This window comes from Eretmochelys imbricata, chromosome 18 (genome assembly GCF_965152235.1).
Source record: "Eretmochelys imbricata isolate rEreImb1 chromosome 18, rEreImb1.hap1, whole genome shotgun sequence".
Classification (NCBI taxonomy): Eukaryota; Metazoa; Chordata; order Testudines; family Cheloniidae; genus Eretmochelys; species Eretmochelys imbricata.
Genome location: NC_135589.1, coordinates 2,646,906 through 2,670,594, shown reverse-complemented (window position 1 = coordinate 2,670,594; position 23,689 = coordinate 2,646,906). Strand labels below are relative to the sequence as shown.

Here is a 23,689-nt window from a genome sequence, read left to right as displayed (position 1 = left end):
ACTTAGGGCTTGTCTTCACTGCATAGCGAACCCAGGTTCTCACCCGGTGTTGCCCCTAACAACAAAGCTTTTGACACGGTCTCCCACAGTATTCTTGTCAGCAAGTTAAGGAAGTATGGGCTGGATGAATGCACTATAGGGTGGGTAGAAAGCTGGCTAGATTGTCGGGCTCAACGGGTAGTGATCAATGGCTCCATGTCTAGTTGGCAGCCGGTGTCAAGTGGAGTGCCCCAGGGGTCTGTCCTGGGGCCGGTTTTGTTCAATATCTTCATAAATGATCTGGAGGATGGTGTGGATTGCACTCTCAGCAAATTTGCGGACGATACTAAACTGGGAGGAGTGGTAGATACGCTGGAGGGGAGGGATAGGATACAGAAGGACCTAGACAAATTGGAGGATTGGGCCAAAAGAAATCTGATGAGGTTCAATAAGGATAAGTGCAGGGTCCTGCACTTAGGACGGAAGAATCCAATGCACCGCTACAGACTAGGGACCGAATGGCTAGGCAGCAGTTCTGCAGAAAAGGACCTAGGGGTGACAGTGGACGAGAAGCTGGATATGAGTCAGCAGTGTGCCCTTGTTGCCAAGAAGGCCAATGGCATTTTGGGATGTATAAGTAGGGGCATAGCGAGCAGATCGAGGGACGTGATCGTCCCCCTCTATTCGACATTGGTGAGGCCTCATCTGGAGTACTGTGTCCAGTTTTGGGCCCCACACTACAAGAAGGATGTGGATAAATTGGAGAGAGTCCAGCGAAGGGCAACAAAAATGATTAGGGGTCTAGAACACATGACTTATGAGGAGAGGCTGAGGGAGCTGGGATTGTTTAGCCTGCAGAAGAGAAGAATGAGGGGGGATTTGATAGCTGCTTTCAACTACCTGAAAGGGGGTTCCAAAGAGGATGGCTCTAGACTGTTCTCAATGGTAGCAGATGACAGAATGAGGAGTAATGGCCTCAAGTTGCAGTGGGGGAGGTTTAGATTGGATATTAGGAAAAACTTTTTCACTAAGAGGGTGGTGAAACACTGGAATGCGTTGCCTAGGGAGGTGGTGGAATCTCCTTCCTTGGAAGTTTTTAAGGTCAGGCTTGACAAAGCCCTGGCTGGGATGATTTAACTGGGAATTGGTCCTGCTTCGAGCAGGGGGTTGGACTAGATGACCTTCAGGGGTCCCTTCCAACCCTGATATTCTATGATTCTATGATTCTAACCTGACTCCCCTCCGCACACAAACCCCTAGCACCCCAGGGCGATGGTGCTTTACACCTGGGATAGCTGGCCCACCCTGGGGCACAGGCAAAAGCCCAGGTCCTGCTTTCGCTCAGGTTGATATATCACCCACTTTGCATTGAAGACACAGGCTAAACCACGCACGTGCTGATAGTCTAGCAGAGCCTTCCCACTGTCCCCCTGACCCCCGTGTACCCAGAAGGACAGACATATTCTCTCACAATTCACTGGGAAGGAATCACAGGGTGGCTGGGCTCCCTGATGCACCCCCAGAAGTCCTAGTGACACCCCCAGGGAAGTGCAGCCCCAGCGATGACCCAGTAACCCAGGCTGAGCTTTGCAGTGTGGCTGCTCACACCCAGGGTAGGCTTACCCAGGTACTAAGGCCCAGGAGCCAATTACTCAGGTTATGTTTGCAGTGAAGACATACCCGTGTCTTTCTGTGCCTCAGTTCCTCCTCTGTAAAATGGGGGTGAGATCCCTGCTCTGCCTCCCAGGATGTGGCGAGGTTAAACACATTAAAGTTTGTGATGCCCTCACACTAGTAATAGTACGGTAACGGAGCTGTATAGGTATCTGGGATGCTCTAACCACAAGACCATCCCTCATTTTCCTTCTACCCACTGTGACCCTTGCCTGATGCATTGTGATCCATATGTTCAAGCCGTCACCAGGGCTGCTTATCAGCTCCAAGGAGTGAAGCTGAGAGGCAGCAGTGCAGTCTCTCATCCCCCATTGCCCATGCTGATAACAAATGGAATATCCAGCTATTTATAATGAGTTATCCGAGCTGAGCTACCCAGAGGCGTTCTGGCTGGTGTGTGTGTTACCACTGCTCTCTACTGGAATCGGACTTGCTTAAGAGTTTTAGTCCACAATTTAGCCCTTTGCTACCTATCCCTGTGAAAAAGGAGCCCAGCCTTCCAGAGAGAGGAGCCGCAAGGTCCCGTGCCATAGGCTATATACATTTGTGGTGGAGCAGAGCCTGCAGAGAAAGGCTGCAACCAAGGCTAGTGCCAACATCAGCTGCTGATCCCGTTTGTACTTTCCTAACAAAACATTGTGTCCCAGTGTGAAGAGAGGGATTATGGCTGACTAACACCATCCCAAAATACCTATTCCAGAGCTTTCTTCGACCGTTACTCAGTGTTTGAAATATGCACACCTAAAAGTTACTATTTAATACAAAGATTAACCCCTTTGTTGTTTATTGGGTCATTACCAAGGTAAAAATCATGGGCCAGATCCTACATGTAAACCCATGTAGCTCCTCCTGTATGCCAAAGCTAACATGGAAATAACTATAAAGAACTAATTCACTTTTCATTCTTTGTGTTTGTTTTAGTTTTTGCATTCCTTTCATCTGGGACAATGAAATAAATGTCCCAGATGTCAATTTCATGTTTCTTGCTAGTCAATTTCACTTTCAGAAATCCTTTGCAGGACCTACCAGTAAAATGATGCCATGGCTGGGTTGCAAAGCCTGTTAGGGAAAGTTTGATTGTTTTTTTAGAACAGCTGTTTCCACGGAATTTCTTTCATAGCATGGAATGTTCTCTCCAAGTGTTGCTAGAATTGTTTGTTAATATTTGAACATCAGATATAACCTAGGACTGAAAAAATAAAAACTACAACCCAGAATCCAATTTCATTTCAGTTGTTTAAATATTAAAAACAAAAATGATGTACCTGATTATGTGCATAAATTAATTACAATTAATGGGAGTTAGATATCTAAATCCCTTAGGCGGCTTTCAAAATCTCAGCCTTAACGTACATAATTGTAAAACCTCTGTTTGGGACCAGTTTTGACCTGACTGTTCCCCAGTCATAGAAGATTCATAGACTCACAGATTCTAAAGCTAGAGGGGACCATTATATCATCTTGTCTGACCCTTTGTATAACACAGGTCAGAGAATGTCACCTAGTTATCCCTATATTGAGCCCAATAACTTGTGTTTGACTAAGGCCGATTGTCTGTTCCAGCAGGGCATCCAGTCTGGATCTGAAGATTTCAAGAGACGGAGAACCCACCACCTCCCTTCGCAGCTTCTTCCTATGAACCACGCTGCCATAGGGTAGGTCTCAGCGTAAAGACTCCTGATATATATCTTTTTTACAGCAGTCTTGCTGTGTGACATGTAATAATGTCAAGAAATGCACAACTAATAGAGCATAAATATTTTCTCTTTCTCCCCTGGCCAATTTGTGACCTTCTGTCAGGGTGCATGTGCACCAGTTTCCTTATAACAGGCCCATGGCAAGGCCCTGTGTACAGTAGCGTTTTGCCTACAACTGTCCCGTGTCACACAGCCCCGCTACAGCTCCACAGCTGGACACAGCAGCAGGACTGTTGCTGTTGCTGCTGCTGCTGCTAAGGCTTTTAACAGCTGTGTTATTAGCATTGCCAACCCTCCGGGATTGGCCTGGAGTTTCCAGGAATTAAAGATTACTCTTTAATTGAAGATTATATCATGTGATTAAATCTCCAGGAATACATCCAACCAAAATTGGCAACCCCTCCCTCCCACAGCTTGTTACACTGCGAAAGAGCTGTTTTGCGGCGGCAAGCGCTGGGAGGAGAAGCGGGGATGTCGCGCACTCAGGGGCGGAGGCAGAGGGGAGCTGGGGTGTGGGGCAAGGTGGGAAGCTGACGGTGGGTGCAGAGCACCCACCCATTTTTCCCCGTGGGTGCTCCAGCCCCAGAACACCAACAGGGTCAGCGCCTATGCATTGACCTAACTCCATCAGTGTCTACAGGACAGCATTGCTTCCGCCGGTGTAATTCGTCCATTGCACCAAACTAATGACGCCACCTCCGTAAGAGCCGTAGTGCTAAGGCTGATGTAGTTAGAACAGGGGTGGGTGAACTTTTTGGCCCAAGGGCCACATCTTGGTATGAAAATTATATGGTGGGCCATGAATGCTCATGAAATTGGGGTTGGGGTACAGGAGGGAGTGAGGGCTACAGTTGGGGAGAGGGCTCTGGGGTGGGGCCAGAAATGAGGAGTTCAGGGTGTGGGAGGGGGCTCCGGGCTGGGGCAGGGGGTTGGGGTATGGGAGGGGGTCAGGGGTGCAGGCTCCAGGTGGCACTTACCTGAAGCAGCTCCTGGAAGCAGCGGCATGTCCCTCCTCCGGCTCCTATATGGAGGTGCAGCCAGGAGGCTTGCTCGCTGCCCCATCCACAGACACTGCCCCTGGAGCTCCCAGTAGCCACAGTTCCTGGCCAATGGGAGCTGCGGGGGTGGCACTTGGGGTGTGGGCAGCACAGGCAGCCCCTTGGCTGCCCCTAAACATAGGAGCCGGAGAGGGGACATGCTTCTGCTTCCGGGAGCCTCAGCACACGTGCGCAGAGTGGCCCCTGACCCTACTGCCTGGCTGGAGCATGGGAGCAGGGCAAGCCCCAGACCCTGCTCCCCAGCTGGAGCTTGAGGGCCAGTTTAAACCAGCTGGAGGGCCGGATGTGGCCCCCAGGTTGTAGTTAGGGTGATGCAGTATCTATGTAGACACTGCATTTCTTACATTGCCTGTTGGCTGTCAGCCCCAGACAGGCTCACAGCTGGATTCCTGCTGCCACCAAGGGCTGAGCGAGTTCTCAGCTCTGGGACAGGAGGGGCCTCCAGCTGTCAGCCCCAGAGTGAGGGTGCGGGACTCCAGCGGTCAGTGTCCCACACTGCCCCACTTCAGTAGGTGGAAGCTCCTGGTGAGGACACGCACCACTGGCAGAAGGAGCAAGTGTGGACGTGAACCACCCCTTCCATTACTGTGGTGGCTGTGTGTCGAATTCAGTCGACTTTATTTTGTACTGCAGACATGCCCTTAGATCCCAGGGTTCAGGCCCTGCAGACGGCCCAGCCAAAGCCAAGCTCTGTTTTGTTACTGAGAGGTTTCTAGGGTGACCAGATGTCCCGATTTTATAGGAACAGTCCTGATATTTGGGGCTTTTTTTTATATGGGCTTCTATTACCCCCCATCCCCTGTCCTGATTTTTCACACATGCCCTCTGGTCACCCTAGAGGTTTCTGAGTGACTGATTGTTATGGTGCCATTATTATTCCTATTGCCATAATGCCTAAGAGCCCGAGTCATGGACCAGGCCCTCATGACCCCCAGTTCAAGGTTGGTCACAGCCCTGGTCTGTACACACTGCTTTGGCTGGGCTCTGCAAAAGCTGGTTCCGGAGCAGCAAGCTGATTGTTCTAGCACTGACAGCTCTGCTTTGGCCACCCTTCTGCTGCAGCACCTGGGCCAGCTCCCAACTAGTGGGGCTCGGGGGGCAAATGCCCCCATGGGTTGGTTATTTCATGATAGCCCCGACCCCAACGCAACGTCCCCCAAAAACTCCACCCCGACGGCCCGCGACAAGGTTTCTGCCCCTGGTCTCTGTGAGAACCAGGATCTCAGACCAGTTCAACCACTGGTCTGATCTGGCAATTTCTATGTTCCCAAGAAACCACATACAATGAACTACAAGTCAAGGCTACTGCAAAAACAAAGATGCTATTAGGGAAAATCCTGGGCTGGGCTGCATCTTGGGGCCCCATGGCTGTGATCCCATCCCTTTGAAAACAGCTCTGGTGCAGCAAGGAGATGTCGTCTTGCTATACAGCTTTCCGTCCCCTAATGCACAGGAACTTTGCTCACATGTAGCTTAAGCAATTTCCACATGAGTTGGCGTTATTTAAATCACACACAAACAAGACCCAGGAGAATGAGCACAGAGCAGCTCCCAAGGAGAGCAAGGCCAGAAAAAAGGGGCTAATTGGCTAGATGGTTTTCAGTTTCCTAGTGGCATTCCAAGCCTGGTGTATATTTATCTGCTTTCCGAGTCTGACACAGAGCCTCAGCCAGAGTCACCAGCGACCCTAGCTACCAGGTGCTTGCTCAGTGCCACTGGATGATACAACACATGTGCCGATTTCTCCTACATACAGAAGTGTGGCCAGTGTCCCCAGGCTGTTGACGCACATTCCAAAGAAGATACGGAACAAATTGGGATGTCATTTATTCATTTTAAAAAAACAGCACTAGCTCTGCAGGCCCCGTTCGCTGAATCTCATACAATTCCTGTAATTACCACATTCTGCAAGCCACTCAGGCCAGGATCCACCCGTGATGGGTGTCAGTGCAAATCTCCCTCAACTTATTCTCCAGAAATCTTCATGACAGCCACAGCAGACAGTCGCCCATGAGGAATGTGCACAGGCTAGGTGTGAAGGGGGTGTGAGAAGCATGAGATTGTAGCTCTGGTGCTGTGAAGAGCAATGTGTGTTTGCAGCATGTTTCATCATCATCTGGAGGCCGAAGGAAGTTCCTGGCAAGGCTCGAGTCTGGTACTGAATGGGCTGTAGTATGGGGATAGAGGTGTCCCATTACTTGGCATTTCCTTGCTCTTTAGAGTTTGTTTTTGGGGGTATCACACTCCCCCAGAGTTCATTCCTTTGAAACGAAGTTTTTGCCTATGGAATGACCTGACTTTTTAATACAGCAAATGTAGGAGAGTTATGGGGGAATAGAAGGGGGACAAGGATGTCCCCCCAACTTTCCCTGTGCCATATGGGGTTACAGAGTGAGCAGGGATGTTGAATGCACAAGAGCTTTTCACAGTGTCTGTGTTTGAATCTCTTCCTTTGCACAGCTGAAAATGAGCCTTACCCAAGTGTGATAACCTGCCACGAGAAAGGTAATGGAGGTGGTGGGGGGGGGCAGGTGTTTGACATGTGCTGGAACTGTGCATGTGGCAAGTGGGGCTTGAGACAGGGGCATCAGTGCTAGGCACAATGAGACCCCTGGGCCCCAAGCATACTGGGCTGGTGTATTCGCAGGCGACCTACTCCCGCCCGCTGGAGCACCAGAGGGGAGTCCAGAGCAGAGCTGCTCTTCAAGATGTTACAGCAACTCGGCTCACCTCCCCCACCCCCTGCATCTCAGCCTGCCAAATAAAACAGAAAGTGTCGAGCTTTGAAAACCTCCACAAGACCTTGGCTGACTGCACAGCAAGTGTGTCCCCAGCCTACCCCCCAGGGGCTGGGACCCCATCACCCGGCACCTCAGGGCACTTGTTCTCCCAGACACCAGGTTTGGAGCATCGAGGGCCAAATGCTGCCATTCCCTCCCTGGCGGGCACGTGGCACTTTCCCAGGCCTCAGTGGCGCTGCAAATGGTCCAGCCTCAGGCACCTCTGTCTGACAGACCCACCCACACCCAGCTTCTTTGCTGAATGAATGCCACTCTCCTGGGCAAGCCAGCACATGACTCAGTTGGATTCAGCACGCAAAGGTGCTGAAAATGACTCTGCCTTGAATGGTCCTTTACAATATATGCTACCAGCTTGGGCTAAACAATCTGTTCCCCCTTGTATTTAGCTGTGATGGTTTCAGTGCCTTTCCCAGCCCCGGAGCAGAGCTCTGTGTGGTCCACCTTGTCTCTGCAATACAAAGAGAAAAAGAAACCCCCACAATGCTTTACTGGAGAACCTGTCAATCAACTGATATTAATGCGTTTCAGATGGTGGGTTCATTGCTATTAATGAGTGTGGGGGTGAGCAAATTACCATTCATAATTTGTAGTAATTAATATAAAATAGTGGTGGGCTAAAGTCAGGAATCTTCATGAGCAGTCAGGGAAGCTGGTGGGGTCATTGATACTGCTGAGTGAACGGGGTGTTAGTCGGCTAATTAATATTGATGAGAAGCGGGGCTTGGGTGCTGTATGTCAGTGAGCAGAGGGGGTTGGTAGGATAATTAATATTAATGAGTTGGGGGGCAGGTCACTCATATTAATACATTTGGAGAGCTGGGATTTTGCTGTGTAAGCAGGTTAGCAGTGAATCTCTGGCACAGTAAAATTAGTGCCCTAATTGCAATGAGTTTCATTTCCCCCCCAAAAACCTCTTTTTAAGTAGAAGCGTATGGCTGCTCCAGTGTCCTAAGCCCTAAGCCGATTTGTGAACTTTCTCTCCACAAACAAGCCCTCCCATTCAGGCAGGTGCCTTGGCTCTTGCTCCACCGCTGTGACCAAGCCATGCTGTGGGGTCACCTGAGGTAACCCGGGCTCTTGCCTTAAGGGAGATTCCCTGGAGTGGGTGCATGGCTGGGATGGCAACAGCTGCTGGGAGGCATTGTGGCAGCCCTGCACCAGCAGACGGGGTGCAAGCTGCATTACAGGGGATCACGAATGGTCTGTGGAGCCGTCTGTCAATACGTCATTGGCTCAGGGACCATCCATCCTGACACCCAGCAGGCTGGCCTCATGGGGGGCCATCAACAGGGTCCTTGGGCATTTTCTGCCCCCCACCTACCCACTCTGCTGCAAGGCTGGGCCCAGCAGTCTGTGCTGGGAGCTGCACACAGTTGTCAGACTGTGACAGCCCTTTCCACAGCACAAAGTCCCAGACAAGCCAGGGCCTGGCAGTCACTAGCCCCTGATGAGCTTTCTGTCCTCCCTGCTCACGCCTGGGTCCTTTGTCCCATCTCCAGTTGTCCGGTGGCAGAAGCCAGAGCAGCCAGCAATAGTGGCATAAACGTTCAAAGCAGCTGTCTTGCTAATTCCACTCGGTTTCCAGAGACACTGGCCATTTACCAGAGGAGCACGGTGCAAACACTATGGCCTTCTCAGAGCTTCACAAAGGCAACATGGGCAGACATCAAAACCACCTGCTCCAGGAGGACATATCCTTGACACCTGAGCTAGAGGAGAATCACCAAATAGTTTGGGCAGAATAGGGTCTATGATGCACAGCTTAGCAGTACACTGTAGACGGTTCAGTACTTTGTGAATGGATGGATAGACAGACAGACAGAAGACCAACAGCATATTGGGCTGTATAAGTAGGAGCATTGCCAGCAGATCGAGGGAAGTGATTATTCCCCTCTATTTGGCACTGGTGAGGCCACATCTGGAGTATTGCATCCCGTTTTTGTTCCCTCACTACAGAAAGGATGTGAGCAAATTGGAGAGAGTCCAGTGGAGGGCAACACAAATGATTAGGGGGCTGGAACACATGACTTACGAGGAGAGGCTGAGGGAACTGGGTTTATTTAGTCTGCAGAAGAGAAGAGTGAGGAGGGATTTGATAGCAGCCTTCAACTACCTGAAGGGGGGTTCCAAAGAAGATGGAGCTCGGCTGTTCTCAGTGGTGGCAGATGACAGAACAAGGAGCAATGGTCTCAAGTTGCAGTGGGGGTGATCTAGGTTGGATATTAGGAAAAACGTTTTCACTAGGAGGGTGGTGAAGCACTGGAATGGATTACCTAGGGAGGTGGTGGAATCTCCATCCTTAGAGGTTTTTAAGGTCAGTCTTGACAAAGCCCTGGCTGGGATGATTTAGTTGAGGTTGGTCCTGCTTTGAGCAGGGGGTTGGACTAGATGACCTCCTGAGGTCTCTTCCAACCCTAATCTTCTATGAGTCTATGATTCTAAGACAAGACAGCCAGATCAGTTCTGTGGAATTTAGGCTTATAATGTGAAATTGACCAGATTACAGACAGTCTGTACCTGGCCTTCTGTGCCATTGAAACCCTTACTGCGGAGTTTGAGGCTGGGGTTTTCCATGGAGCCCAAGGGAGTTTGGTGCTTCAATCCTGTTTGATGGCGGAGCCGAGCCTAAGCTTTGCAGAGCCTTGCGCAGACCCTGGCAACGGAGTGATTTTTGCCTGAAATGAACATTTGGACGTTTTTGACACAATAAGCAAAACTTGGTGGGATTCAGGCCGGCCAAGCTTGTCTTAAACTTCTTCAGTGCAGACAAACAGAACAAACTAAGGAGCCACTGTGATGGAAAGGGAACAAATACCTGATTCAACAGCTTGACACACTTCCTAAATCCAACAACAAAAACATACCCTGATTCAAAGGCTGCGTCCCACTTCCTGAGATTAAAACCAAGCTGAGTAGATTCACATGGGAATGGCTCGGAGCCCTGAGTCACAAGCAGAGTGTGTTGGCTGCTCCATCCTTGGCCCTAGGGAAAAGGACAAATGATGCCAGCTCCCAGACTGCAGCTCTGGGTCAGCTGAATGCAGCAGGCCCATGTTCAAAGTGCTGAGTGTTCTGCTCCTAGGCTCAGGTCCCTGTCCATGCCAGATCCTCTTTATTTTGGTGGGGCGGGTGTTTCACTGCGATGGGACATGGACAAACATGGAGAGACGGGACTGAGATGCAGCAGTCACACAATGAGCTGCCATGTCTGGTGAGATGACGTAGAACTCATCACACTTCTCTTAGGAACTGGCTACTAACCCGCCATGGATTTTCCTTTGGGTCTCCCAGCGTTGATCTACATGTACTCTCTGCTACAATATATTAAGAATGCCATGAATTAATGAGCCGGGTCTAAGAGGTGTCTGGGTATTGTGCCGCCCTCTGCACTAGGTGCCTTTTACTCGGTGTGGAATCCCATCTGCTTAGCCAGTGATGACAGCACCCCTGACTCACAGGGAAGGGAGTGGTTCCTTCCTAGCCCCTGGGGCTGGTATTTAGCACCACGGTCTGCAGCACTGGCATTGTTACAGTGGTGGGGTTGGGGTTTACTGGATGCTGGGGATCTTGGGCACAGTGAAGAGAAGCAGCGTGGTTACCATCCTGCAAACCCTTTAGAAATGACTATGGGGTAATTAGTCCTGCTGGGTCCCAGTCTGTGGGCCAGCAGTCAGCAATGAGCTGTCAGTCGCCTGGCTGGAAAGGTAGCAGGCAGCGGAGAAGGCAAGCAATCAGCTGCATGCCAAGAGGGATTTCCAGCACAGAAGGCTGCATGGTACACACCCTGGGCTCACCCCGCTGGCCTGTTCCCTGCCTGCCACCCATCCTCATTCAGCTCCCATCTGGCCTGGGGGCCTTACTTCACCAACAGCCACTCCCAGCAGATGGCAAGAATCATCAGGCCAAGCAGCGCATCATGCTTTCCTTGCCTGCGGTGCAGTTTCTCCCAGCCTTCCTGCGGGACCTTGGGCTAGTCCCTTAGGCACCAATGTGCAAATTTACGGAAAGCTCCAATGTCAGGGGCTCAATTTCAGCCACCCAATGCCTGATTTTCCAGAGATGCTGAGTACCCATAACTCGAGGGGAAGCTAATGGTACCTGGGGGAACTCAGCATCTCTGAAAATCAAAGCCCAGGAGCTGAAAGTGGGACCCCAAAAAGCTCTCTGTGGTCACCGCCCTGGGAAATGGGCTGATACTTTCCTCCCTCCCAAGGGCCAAGAGGAGGGAGGCACTGGGGCTGAGGGGCTGGGTGGAAGGTGGCTGGCAGAGAAAGGAGAGGGTGAAGATGGGAGATGGATGGGAAGACAGAGAAAGCAAAAGGGCAGATTTCACACAGGCCATGAGAGTGTAGGTAAGCCCTGAAACCCGGGGCATGCTGGCAGGTGAGGCATGAGGATTGTTGCTGGAACACCAGGAGGGTAGCTGGGTGGTGTCCAGTCAACACTCGGTTGGAGCTTAGAGCGTTCCCAGAGCTCTGCTTTGTTCTGTAGCCGCTTCCAACTGGCTGAGCAGAGCAACAAGAGCAGCCGGCCAGACTCTGCAGCTGGGCAGCTCGGCTGTGAAAGGAACAGGCCACAACACCACACATGCCATGGAGGTGGATGGTGCACCAAGGAAAGGGTGGCGGGCAGTCTGCCAAGATGGGGGCTGGTGCACTGAGGTAACATATGACACACGGAGTTGGTGAACAGTACACTGGGGCGATGGATGGACGCTGGCCACGCGGGTGGATGGTGCTCTGGGGTGGTGGATGGACGCTGGCCACGCGGGTGGATGGTGCTCTGGGGTGGTGGATGGACGCTGGCCACACGGGTGGGTGTTGCTCTGGGGTGGTGGATGGACGCTGGCCACGCGGGTGGATGGTGCTCTGGGGTGGTGGATGGGCACTGGCCACGCGGGTGGATGGTGCTCTGGGGTGGTGGATGGACGCTGGCCATGCGGGTGGATGGTGCTCTGGGGTAGGGGATGGACACTGACCATACGGGTGGGTGTTGCTCTGGGGCGATGGATGGACGCTGGCCACGCGGGTGGATGGTGCTCTGGGGTAGGGGATGGATGCTGGCCACGCGGGTGGGTGTTGCTCTGGGGTGGTGGATGGACGCTGGCCACGCGGGTGGATGGTGCTCTGGGGTAGGGGATGGACACTGGCCATACGGGTGGATGGTGCTCTGGGGTGGTGGATGGACGCTGGCCATGCGGGTGGATGGTGCTCTGGGGTAGGGGATGGACACTGACCATACGGGTGGGTGTTGCTCTGGGGCAGGGGATGGACACTGACCATACGGGTGGGTGTTGCTCTGGGGCAGGGGATGGACACTGACCATACGGGTGGGTGTTGCTCTGGGACGGCAGATGGCGCACTGGCCATATGGGTGGATGGTGCTCTGGGGTGGTGGATGGACGCTGGCCATGCGGGTGGATGGTGCTCTGGGGTGGTGGATGGCACGCTGGCCATGCGGGTGGGTGTTGCTCTGGGGTGGTGGATGGACACTGGCCATGGGGGTGGATGGTGCTCCGGGGCGGTGGATGGGCACTGGCCATGGGGGTGGATGGTGCTCTGGGGCAGGGGATGGCACGCTGGCCATGCGGGTGGGTGTTGCTCTGGGGTGGTGGATGGACACTGGCCATGGGGGTGGATGGTGCTCCGGGGCGGTGGATGGACGCTGGCCTTATGGGTGGGTGGTACATGGAGGTAGCTGATGGAGAACTGGGCACTACACAGCATGCTATGATGAATGACAGTGTTTAATCCTCTGTGAAGGAACAGGAACAAAACAAGTTCCATTTTACGGAGTGGTTTTGCAGTCTGAGGGATTGTCTGTACGGGAGGTTGGTGCACAGCAAGTTGTGGTGGAAATGTATCGCACACGAACCTGCCGTGCGCTAATTGTCCATGTGGACCCTGCTCCCATGCACTAAACATTGGCTGATGCCTGGTGACGTTCTCCCATTTCATTCAGCAACAGATCTAAGCGCACTAAGGAACTTGCAGCGCACTGGAGCAGGATACACAAGACCAGGTAGTGCGTAGCAGGCTAGCGTGCTGTAGATTGACACCCCATGTGCCATGCCCTGACTCTCTGTATAGACCAGCCCCGAGATCTTTCCTGAGACTCTGCAGAGGGATGGCTAGCTGACTCGGAGGCTCCATCTCCCTGGAAACCTGTGGTCCTAGGGTCACTGTCTGTTTCAAAATACATTGACAAGTTTGTTCAAGTTTCTCCAGGTCGGGAACCAAGTGGATTTCAGCTCAAATGAGAGCGTGACTGTCAGAGTATGCGAGGCCAGGGCCTTTTGCCCAGAGCTCACCCTGAGCTCCCGCTTTGTCCGGAGGGAGTCCAAAGGAAACCGGCATTGTTTGGCTAATGTGAGTGATAGAGCGGAGCAGTGGAGCTGATGTGCTATTGCCAGGAGATGCGGTGCCCCCAGGAAGCAGCCAGAGCTGCTGGAGGCTGCCTTGCTTTCCCCGAGGAGTGGGGTTTCTTTCTGTGTCCTTTCTGCAACAACCCTCCTTCACCGATGAGAATATCAGCTGCCCTGGAAATCGCTGACAGCTTTGGGCCACATCTCAGCCCACACACTTCTGCCCGGGTCATGTATTGGCTTGGATTACTCCACCCTCTCCCACCTGATGGGACAGCAGGGTCCTGCGGGTCTCCATCGCTTCCGTCACTGCCCCCGGGCACTGATTACGATGAACACGTCTCCCCCCGTGGGTTCTACAAGGACAGACCATCTGTGCCAGCATCTGGGACTTCAGCTCATCGAAAGGAGGGACGGGAGGGCTAGGGGTTTGTGACTGGGAACCCTGAGTCGCAGGGTCACTGATCTGAATCCAGCCCGGGTGGGACGACGTTGAAAGCTGTTATCCTTGGGTGCCTCGTTATCGGTCTGTGGGAAATGAATTGGCAGGTTTCAGTCCATTTCCCAGGACACACCACACCCCCCGCAAGGGGCTCAGCAGAGACGGTTGTTGCACTGTTCTCACACAGCTCCTGCTCCATGGGGCCAGCGAGCGTAGCAACCAGATCCTCCTGATCCAGCCCTGCTGTTGCTGAGTGTGGCGCAGGCATCAAGGAAGGAGGCAATGCCCTCCTCTAGTCCGGGGCTCTTGGGGGACAGCTCAGCCCACGCTGCAGATCAGAGCAGCCTTCTAGGGCTAAGTCACCTAGGCTGGGATTTTCAAAGGGACATAGAGGAGTAAGGCACCCACTCTCTAAGGGTGGAGTTTGGTCCCTGGGATTTGGGCCCAGGCTTTGTTTGGTGCCTTTGAAAATCCCAGCTTTGGGATTGCCTCAGTTTTCCAATCTGTAAAATGGAGATAATAACCTACTGAGCTGCTTTCCCAGGGTGTTGTGAAGTGCTCTGTGATCCCAGGTGTGTGTGATTATGGTGACTGTGATTGGAAGAGCTGCCTGCTTACACGCTGGTCAGACCCAGAGAGGATATCACAGCCTAGCTCCCTTTGACAAATGCACCATGTGCCAACAAAGTAGGGGCTGAGCCAAAGCCCAGCAGCAGACAGCTCTTCTCAGGTTCCAAGACAGCATCTGTGGACTGAGAAGTCAATGCTGAGGACTGGAGCCATCTGGATAAGTAGGGCCACTGGATGGGCCTGAAGTCAGAGCCATGAAGTCAGGAGTCAGAGATTTGGCTGCGGCTCACTTAATGTTAATAGCCAGCTCAGCTGCTGTCTGATCATAGAATCCTAGAATACCAGGGTTGGAAGGGACCTCAGGAGGTCATCTAGTCCAAACCCCTCCTCAAAGCAGGACCCAATTTTTGCCCCAAATGGCCCCCTCAAGGATTGAACTCACAACCCTGGGTTTAGCATGCTAATGCTCAAACCACTGAGCTATCCCTCATCACAGATGGCCCCTTTCTGGCTTTAAAACCTATGATCTCCCCAGGTTTGTCCTGTGTTACCGAAGGCAGAGATTGAGCCTGGATCCCAGGGTCTGGTCATGGCTGATGAGCGCAGGGAGGTGTTAGGGGCCCTGTGGTGCTACCTCCCCTCAGAACTGCGCAGAGATGGGTCCATGCTGCTCAATGCTGCAGTAACTTCAGCTCTGCCCCGGCACCCTCTTGGAGAATGGGCATTGGCTTAGAAGCGGACATTGCCCTGGCTGCTTAGGGAGAAGGGCTGCATGAAGGAAAGGGAGGGACAGGGAGCGGCATGAAGGCCCCAGAGTATCTCCAGGGAGGCTCAGGTATGTTTACACTGCATTAAACCCGGATCTGTGGGACCAGGGCTTGCTGACTTGGGGTTTCCTAGCCCGCGCTTGAGCATCCACACTGCATTGTACAACTGGACTTACTATGGCTGGACCTGGGTCTCACAGCTGTTAATGCGTCCACACTGCACTGCGCAGACCTCCTGACTCAGGTCTGTGGCTTGAGCTGCATCCATACTGCAGTGTGACTGGGCTTGGACCCGAGTCACAGTGAGACTCACCCCACTAGCAGGGTCCTAGGACCTGGGTCCTGCTGACCTGAATCAGGCTGATTTGTGTGTGAACAGAAGAGGGGCTTGGGCTCCAACCTGATGCAGGGCCCAGGCTTAGTGGGCAGAGTAGACACACTCTGCAGGGCTTCTGCAAAGGCCCTGGCATGGGGAGTGCAGCTAGGCCTCCGACAGCTCTGCCGAGTCCCTCCTGGGCAGGTTTCCCCACAGGCCGGAGGCCAGCATTTGTGTTCATCACTAGACAAGAGCACGGCCTGAATTTTTACCTGCACAGTTTGAATTGCGCAGTGAAGTGGTTTCTTACACGGCTGCAATGGGGCATTAGCTCAGCAAGCGCAGGCAGGGGAGGATTCAGCTCTCCAGCCTGGGGATTTCCAGGGTGAGACACTTTCCTCTCCTGAACCAGAGCTCACTGGATCTAAATCCTTATTACCTACGCCCACCCCCTGGTGAATGGCACTGCTGCAGGGGGCCTTCCTGTCAGGAGCAGAGCCAGGGCTGAGAGGAAGTGTGGCCAGGGTGGTCTTGCATTGGTGATTCCCTGCTGCTGCAATGGGCGATTGCATCGAGGGTGCAAACTAAGGCAGTTCTGAAGGCTGCTCTAGCCAGCTGTCACGAGGTGACACTCGCCTGGGCCAGCCCTCATCTCCACTGCGGAGCAGTTCCCCACTGAGAGCTATTTTCATGGGCTATCAATGCACATATCACAGGAGCTACCATCCAAACACAGTGGCTCCTACTTATTCATCCATCACCAATACAGTTAGAACACATGGACCAGCTTGGATCAAATAAGAAGTGGGTGAACCTTCATCCAAACCCTGAAATTATGATCAATGTGGCTATTAAGCCATGTCCAGCACCTTTAAATTGAGAGGTCATTTTGCTCCGAGCTGCTGCAGCATGTTATGGCCCCTCAAACACACTGCAGTCTCCCCTGGTGACTTTACCTTTGTTCCTTCTTGTTGTTTCCTGGACTCGGAAATAAAAGTCATTCCCAAGGAGCCTATGGCTGCTGTGTGGGTGGGAAAACAGGCAGAGACAACCCTTCCGAAAGACTCCAGTGATTTCTGGTGTGTTTCCTGTTCAGTTTTTGGCTCCCTTTGCCCTTCCTACTTCCCAAGGGATCTGGAAGGGAAAGGCCTGAAGTATCCTAAGAGCAGCTGTTTGTTTGAAAACTCCATCGCAGTCAGAGGTGGGAAATACAGTGGGTGCCAGGCAGAAGAAATCAACATTTACTGCCTGTGGGCAGAGGGTGATGTGATGGGGCCTGGGCTATGGCTCTCCATCCTGCCCAACAGCAGGGAGATCAGATCAGCTGAGAGCCATTAGACATTCATGACAGGTTTCAGAGTAGCAGCCCTGTTAGTCTGCATCCGCAAAAAGAAAAGGAGGACTTGCGGCACCTTAGAGACTAACCAATTTATATGAGCATGAGCTTTCGTGAGCTACATTGGATGCATCCGATGAAGTGAGCTGTAGCTCACGAAAGCTCATGCTCAAATAAATGGTTTAGTCTCTAAGGTGCCACAAGTCCTGGTTAGACATTCAGCGTATTGACTCCTTCCTGGATTTGTTCACTGCAGATGACGGGCATCCCTGCGCAGAACCGGCCTCAGGCGTAGCTGGACTTCACCGTGACTTTCAAACAACACCTTCCCCAGCTAGTCCTCCTGCGCTGGAGGAGGAGCTCCTCACAGACACCCACAGAGCCACTTCCTTGTCCCCCTAAAGATCTCGCCTTTGCCGGGACACCTACAAACCACTAGACAACGGCTCCACCGCTGCTGTGCTGAGCCCACGGCCTGCCATGCTGACCAGTCGCCTCTGTTGCCTTGCCTGGCTGTGTTCGCCTACTGCCTGTGTTTGTACAGCGCCTGGCACAGCAGGGCCTGTCCAGGCCTGGGGCTCCCAGGAGCTACCGTGATTCACAGGTACAGTGGCCTCAGGCTGGCCACCTGCGCAGGCTGCACTTGACCCAGGATGTACAAGTCCTGTTAACCCCAAGCCACTACAAGAGCCACCGCAGGAAAGCCTCGGACGGGTGACTCCAGCTAGAACTCCAGCATCCCAGCAGGGCCTCAGCCTAGCTCTGCGGCCTGCTTTCTCCATACACCCCCTTTCCTCCGGCCTAAATCACCCCAGCCCACAGCCACTTCCCCACCCAGCCTTCGGTTCTCAGGGTGAGCACAGGGAGTCCAGGTGGGTTGGGCTGGACACTAGACTGGGACTCAGAAGACCTGGGTTCACTTCCTAGCTTTGCCAGGGGAGACCTGGCGTCACTTCTTTTGCAGTGCTTCAGTTTCTCTACCGGTAGAATAGGGATAATGACAGTGAGTCCCTTGCTAAAGAGCTTTGAGATCTCTGGCTGAAAAGAGCTAGGTGCTATTCTCTTTGTTCAGCTCCCAGCCTGTGTCCCCTGGCGCCAGCCTCTCTGCAGGCTCTGTCCAGAAGAGAGTGATCCTAGCGCATAAGTACCAGGCTGGCTGTGCCTGGAGTAGCCAGCTCCTGTCCTGTGCTGCCAATGATCTGCACCAAACCCTTGCAATGGAGTATTTCATATCAAGGTTCCCTGTCCCAATAATCCAGGAGGAGGCATTTCATGACCAGCTGCCCCGGGCACTAGTCACCACATCCCCAGCCCTGCTGAGCAAGAGCATGGCAGAGCAAGGATTTCGGGATTAATCCCAGCAGTGCTGCTGGAGTTGAGAAGCCCAGCTGGGAATGCTCCGGGCTTCCTAACTGCACCTGAGGTGCTCAAGTGCATCGGGGGCTGGAGCGGCTGAGAGGCTGGAATGGGGTGACAAGCTGGGGAGCTGTGCAGAGAGGAGCTGCCCAGTAGAGGCTGCTTGGCTGAGACTCCTGTTTGTTTTGGAGTTCATGGATCCTGATATTGCATGAAGGGGAAGCAGCTGGAGATTTTGCTCCTGTGTTTTGAATTGATGGTGCTAGATAAAGCCTGGAAATTAACTTGACATCCCAGAAAGGGTTTTCTCCATGTGATCTGGGGGTCCCTCGAGATCCTGCCCTGGCCCAGCCACGTGTGATGGTCACAGCATCCTGCTCTGTAAATACTGGAAAGTCAGGTATCAAGGGCTGCTAAATTATGATTGTCTTCTAGGTAGCAAACAACACTTCCCCAGAGAGATCGGGGCCCCCCTGGCGGAGTGCTGCACAGCCCCCTGTGCCAAAGGGCTTACAGTGTAAACAGACAGAAAGGTGGACAAGGAAGTCAGGATACAGAAAGTAGATGACTGTGTGGGGCTAGAACCCAAGTCTGTTGCAGCCCAGTCCTGTAGCCTACCCATAGGTCCATGCTGCCCCTGCTTCCCCTACCCCAAACAGTCCCTCAGAATCCCTTCCAACAAGATTTTTAGCCCATTTCTCCAGGCCTAACACATCAGAGCAAATGAACATAGGGCTGCTTCCCTGGCTGGAACCACCGGGAAGTTTGCCCATCACTCGGTGCCAGGGTAGAATCTGAAGAGCACTAAGACATAAGGCTGGATCCTGACCCATGTTCATGCCCCTGTGCTCTGGGTTAGATACCTCTAGTGTGGGAGACTCCTTGGCTGCCCATCATAGCAACATGAGGCAAACTAGGCTGCATGGTCTAGCGATCTGACCACAGGCCCAGGAGCCAAGACCCTGTGTTGCTCAGCCTGATCCCCCAGTGACGTGTCCTTGGGGAAGTCCCCTGGAGCTGCTGGGGAATTGTTTTGGAAAATGCTGATTTGTCAGAACCAAAACTTTTTGCAGGAAAGTGTCTGTTTCAACAGAGCATTCAGCAGGAAGGTCAAGAGCAAGCTCTCAGAATAGTCACTAGCCCATTGGGCTACACACTAGTTCACAGCCATTCTCTGCCTGATCCAGTCCATGGCCCCCACCCCCCGCACCTGGGGCAGTGCCTTAGCCATGGAGCTATTGCTCTCCCTGGTTTCTGTCTGCGAAAGATACTTATATGGCCCCATCACCACAACCTCTGAGCACCTGGAGAGCCTGGGCGGTAGGGCAGTGATATTCCCCCCACTGCATGGAGGATGGACTGAGACAGAGTCTAAAGCCATCACCTTCAGTGGATGTGAGGCTCCTAAATACCTTTACATCCCTGTCCCCAAGTGACTTGCCCCCCAGGGCTCACAGAAAGTCTACAGCAGAGCAGGAAACTGGCCATGGGCGGGCTCACACCCTGACCACTGGCTAACCCATCCTCTTAGAATCATAGAATATCAGGATTGGAAGGGACCTCAGAAGGTCATCTAGTCCAACCCCCTGCTCACAGCAGGACCAATCCCCAACTAAAGCATCTCAGCCAGGGCTTTGTCAAGTCTGACCTTAAAAACCACAAAGGAAGGAGATTCCACCACCTCCCTAGGGAACTCATTCCAGTGCTTTACCACCCTCCTGGTGAAATAGTGTTTCCTAATATCCAACCTAGACCTCACCCACTGCAACTTGAGACCATTACTCCTTGTTCTGTCATCAGCTACCACTGAGAACAGTCTAGAGCCATCCTCTTTGGAACCCCCTTTCAGGTAGTTGAAAGCAGCTATCAAATCCCCCCTCATTCTTCTCTTCTGCAGACTAAATAATCCCAGTTCCCTCAGCCTTTCCTCATAAGTCATGTGTTCCAGTCCCCTAATCATTTTTGTTGCCCTCCACTGGACTCTTTCCAATTTTTCCTTCTTGTAGGGGCCCAAAACTGGACACAGTACTCCAGATGAGGCCCCACCAGTGTTGAACAGAGGGGAACGATCACGCCCCTCGATCTGCTGGCAATGCCCCTACTTATACAGCCCAAAATGCCATTGGCCTTCTTGGTAACAAGGGCACACTGTTGACTCATATCCAGCTTCTTGTCCACTGTAACCCTAGGTCCTTTTCTGCAGAACTGCTGCCGAGCCACTCGGTCCCTAGTCTGTAGCGATGCATGGGATTCTTCCGTCCTAAGTGCAGGACTCTGCACTTGTCCTGTTGAACCTCATCAGATTTCTTTTGGCCCAATCCTCTAATTTGTCAAGGCCATGTCTGGCTGTTTGGAGAGGCACAGCCTCCCTAAACCTATGCGACTGCTACCCATGCTCCCAGGCCCACACTCTGACCGCCCCGGGACCAAGCTGGGAGGAATTGGGCTACGGTGACTCCAGAGATGGACACAAGGGCCAGAGTGCTTTTATTCCCCATTGCTGGGCCAGGCCACTGCTACGTCCAGAGCCTCGGTAACACCCACACCAGAGCACCCCACGGCCACCACCCACGGGTCCACGGCCTCCTCGGGCCCATGTGGAGCGTGGGTGTCCTGCCCCACAACGGGCCAGTGAGAGACAGGACAGCAGGTGACCTGAGTCAGGCACAGGCTAGCCCAGGGGAGAGGTGGGGTGCCCGGCTGCCGGGGGGCAGGCCTCGCCCAGGGGTCCAGCGGTGCTATAGGTACTTGTAGATGACCCTCTTGGGCAGGGTCTGCACTTCCAGCCGGACGGGGCACTTGTAGAGGAAGGAGAGCAGTGTTTCGGGATAGCCCACCAGGAAGTAGAACTTGTAGGGCGGCAAGCGCTGCAGGAAGACGGCGCAGACGACCAGCACGTTGGCGCGGTGCTTCAGCACAATCTCGTTGGCCAGGCAGCCATGGAAGGTGCCGTAGATGAACTTGCGGATGAAGACGTCCTCCACGGTGCGCTCGGCCGCCCCGCCCTCCCCGTCCAGGTTACCTGCAGGGCAGACAGGGCAGCGGGGGGTGAGGGGACAGCGCCAGGTGCCCCATGCCCACAGGGCACCTTTAAGAGATGGTACGAGCAGCACCAGCCAGAGCAGGGGGCTGCATGGGTGTCCGGCCAGGCACTGCATCAGGATCTGGCCACGGAACACACATCTGCCGGGGGACAGGGACTCCTGCTCCCTCCCCTCCCCCATGCCTGGAGAAGAGCTCGGGGAGGGAGAACGGCCCATGCCCAGGTTGAAGACCCCTCACCCCCTTTTGTTCAGTCAGAGGGGCCACACAAAAGGGATGCCGTGGGGAGCGGGGCAGGAGCACTGGTTGCGGGGGGAGCTCCCAGCTATTTCAGCCCTGGCCTCTCCCAGCGGGGGGCGCTGTAGGGAGCAATGCAGGAACACTGGCTGTGGGGGGGAGTGCCTCTCCCAGCAGGGGGCGCTCTGGGGGGGTGGGGCAGGAATGCTGGCTGTGGGGGAGCTCCTGGCTTTTCCAGCCCTGGCCTTGTTGTAGTAGGATTTTATGTTTGCATTTTGTATAATTTAAAATAAAAAAATAATAATGTAGCATGTATTACATTTATTGATGTATGATTTGACTATATTTTGCCAGCTATTCTTTTTGAAAGCAGAAAGGAATGGTCTAATGGGCCATTGGTAAAGATGCATCAGCCAGAATTTGTATCGGAGCTGATTTTAAGGCAGTAACAGACCTCTTAGGGTTACCATTTTGTTGTAGGTTTAGTATTTTAAAATAAGTAAAAAAATGCAATGACTTGGGTTTTTTTGCATTGCAATTTGATGTTTTTGTTTAAATGCTTTGTGTAAATTAATTCTGTGTTGTGTGTAAATGAGGAACATGTGTGTTAAGAAATAAGTGTAAAGGCCATCGCTGAACCTTGATGTTTTAGGGAAAAACCGAGATGTCAGGGCACCAGGAAGCTGCAATACGCCTGTGTCAGAGAAGGGCAGATTGACGACTTTGAAAATAAGACCGGCACCTATCAATGGGGACAAGATAGCCGTGATTAAAACCAGAATGGGGTAACCTTTTAAAAGACTTAATAAAAAATAAAAATAAAAAAAAACAATGTAAGAAAACAAGCACTCGTCAAAAAACAACTGATTACAGCATGATGGGAAAATCACTATGGAAACAGGGGGCCTGGCCATGAAACTTTGGGTTCATCCTGCCAAGACTCTGTGTGTGTGTGTGTGTGTTTAAATGCATATGCTAATTGTTGCATTTTTAATAAACAGGGTGTATTGCTCTTTCCCCTGAAAAAGATCCTGTGTGCTTCTTATAAGCATAACTGCCTCTCCCAGCAGAGGGCACTGTGGGAGCGGGGCAGGAGCACTGGCTGGAGGGGAGCTCCTGGCTACTCCAGTCCCAGCCTCTCCCAGCAGAAGGCATGGTGGGGAGCAGGGCAGGCACTGAGAGACGGGGAAGCCCAGGTACCCCCAGGGCAGCAGCTGGCGGGTCACTCACTGGTGTGCAGGGAGAGCCAGCCCTTGCGATGGGCAATGTAGTGGGGCGGATGGGCCTGTTCGTACGTCACCGGCTTGTCTCCTTTCCCGACTCACACTCGGGCCGCCCGGTTCTTCTTTTCACACTGTTGCTATGTCGAATGGGGGCAGCACAGAAATTCAGTGAGTCCTGCCTTGTGGTGAGTGACCTAGAGGCTGGTTTATTTATAGTCCTGAAACCAAAGTGGAACCAGAGCACCAGCGAACTTCACATCATTTTAGTTCAAACAAAATACTCTGTAATATTCTTTCATCATCTGTCTGTTTGGGCAGAATTAGAGACCCCAGCCCCATGTTTAATAGAAACCAGAGAAAGTTGATCTCTGAAATCTCTCTGAAATACTGTTTAACACACACAGATTTTAAGTGTTGCCATCACGTCTGTTTGGGGAACTCTCCTGTTTCCTCAGCAGCGTGTGACTGCAACTCATAGCCAGGCGTGCACCTGCTGGGGAAACGAGAGGTGACTGGTGGCCCTGGCTGAACGCTTTCAGATGTTGTTAATAATTTAATGATTTGCATGGCGCCTTACACAGTAAGTGGGATCTTTCCTCCAGATCACTCCATTCAAAGTACCATCACAAATTGGTTTGGACAGAGGTGCTGAAACTGGGCGGGGAGGGCTGCCACACCCCCTGGCTTGAAGTGGTTTCCATCATATCCAGGGTTTACAGTTTGGGTCAGTGGTTCTCAGCACCCCCACTATACAAATTGTTCCAGCACCCCTGGGTTTGGAATTGCCTTCTTTGGGCACTCAAAGCTTTGGAAGTTCTGGATGCTCA

The 23,689-nt window shown here is 52.8% G+C and overlaps 1 pseudogene; it reads right to left on the bottom strand.

Annotated features, from left to right (window-relative positions):
- Window positions 1-20,839: 20,839 nt before the first annotated feature.
- Window positions 20,840-23,689, bottom strand: part of LOC144277042 (small ribosomal subunit protein uS3mA-like) — a 39,652-nt pseudogene continuing 36,802 nt past the window's right edge.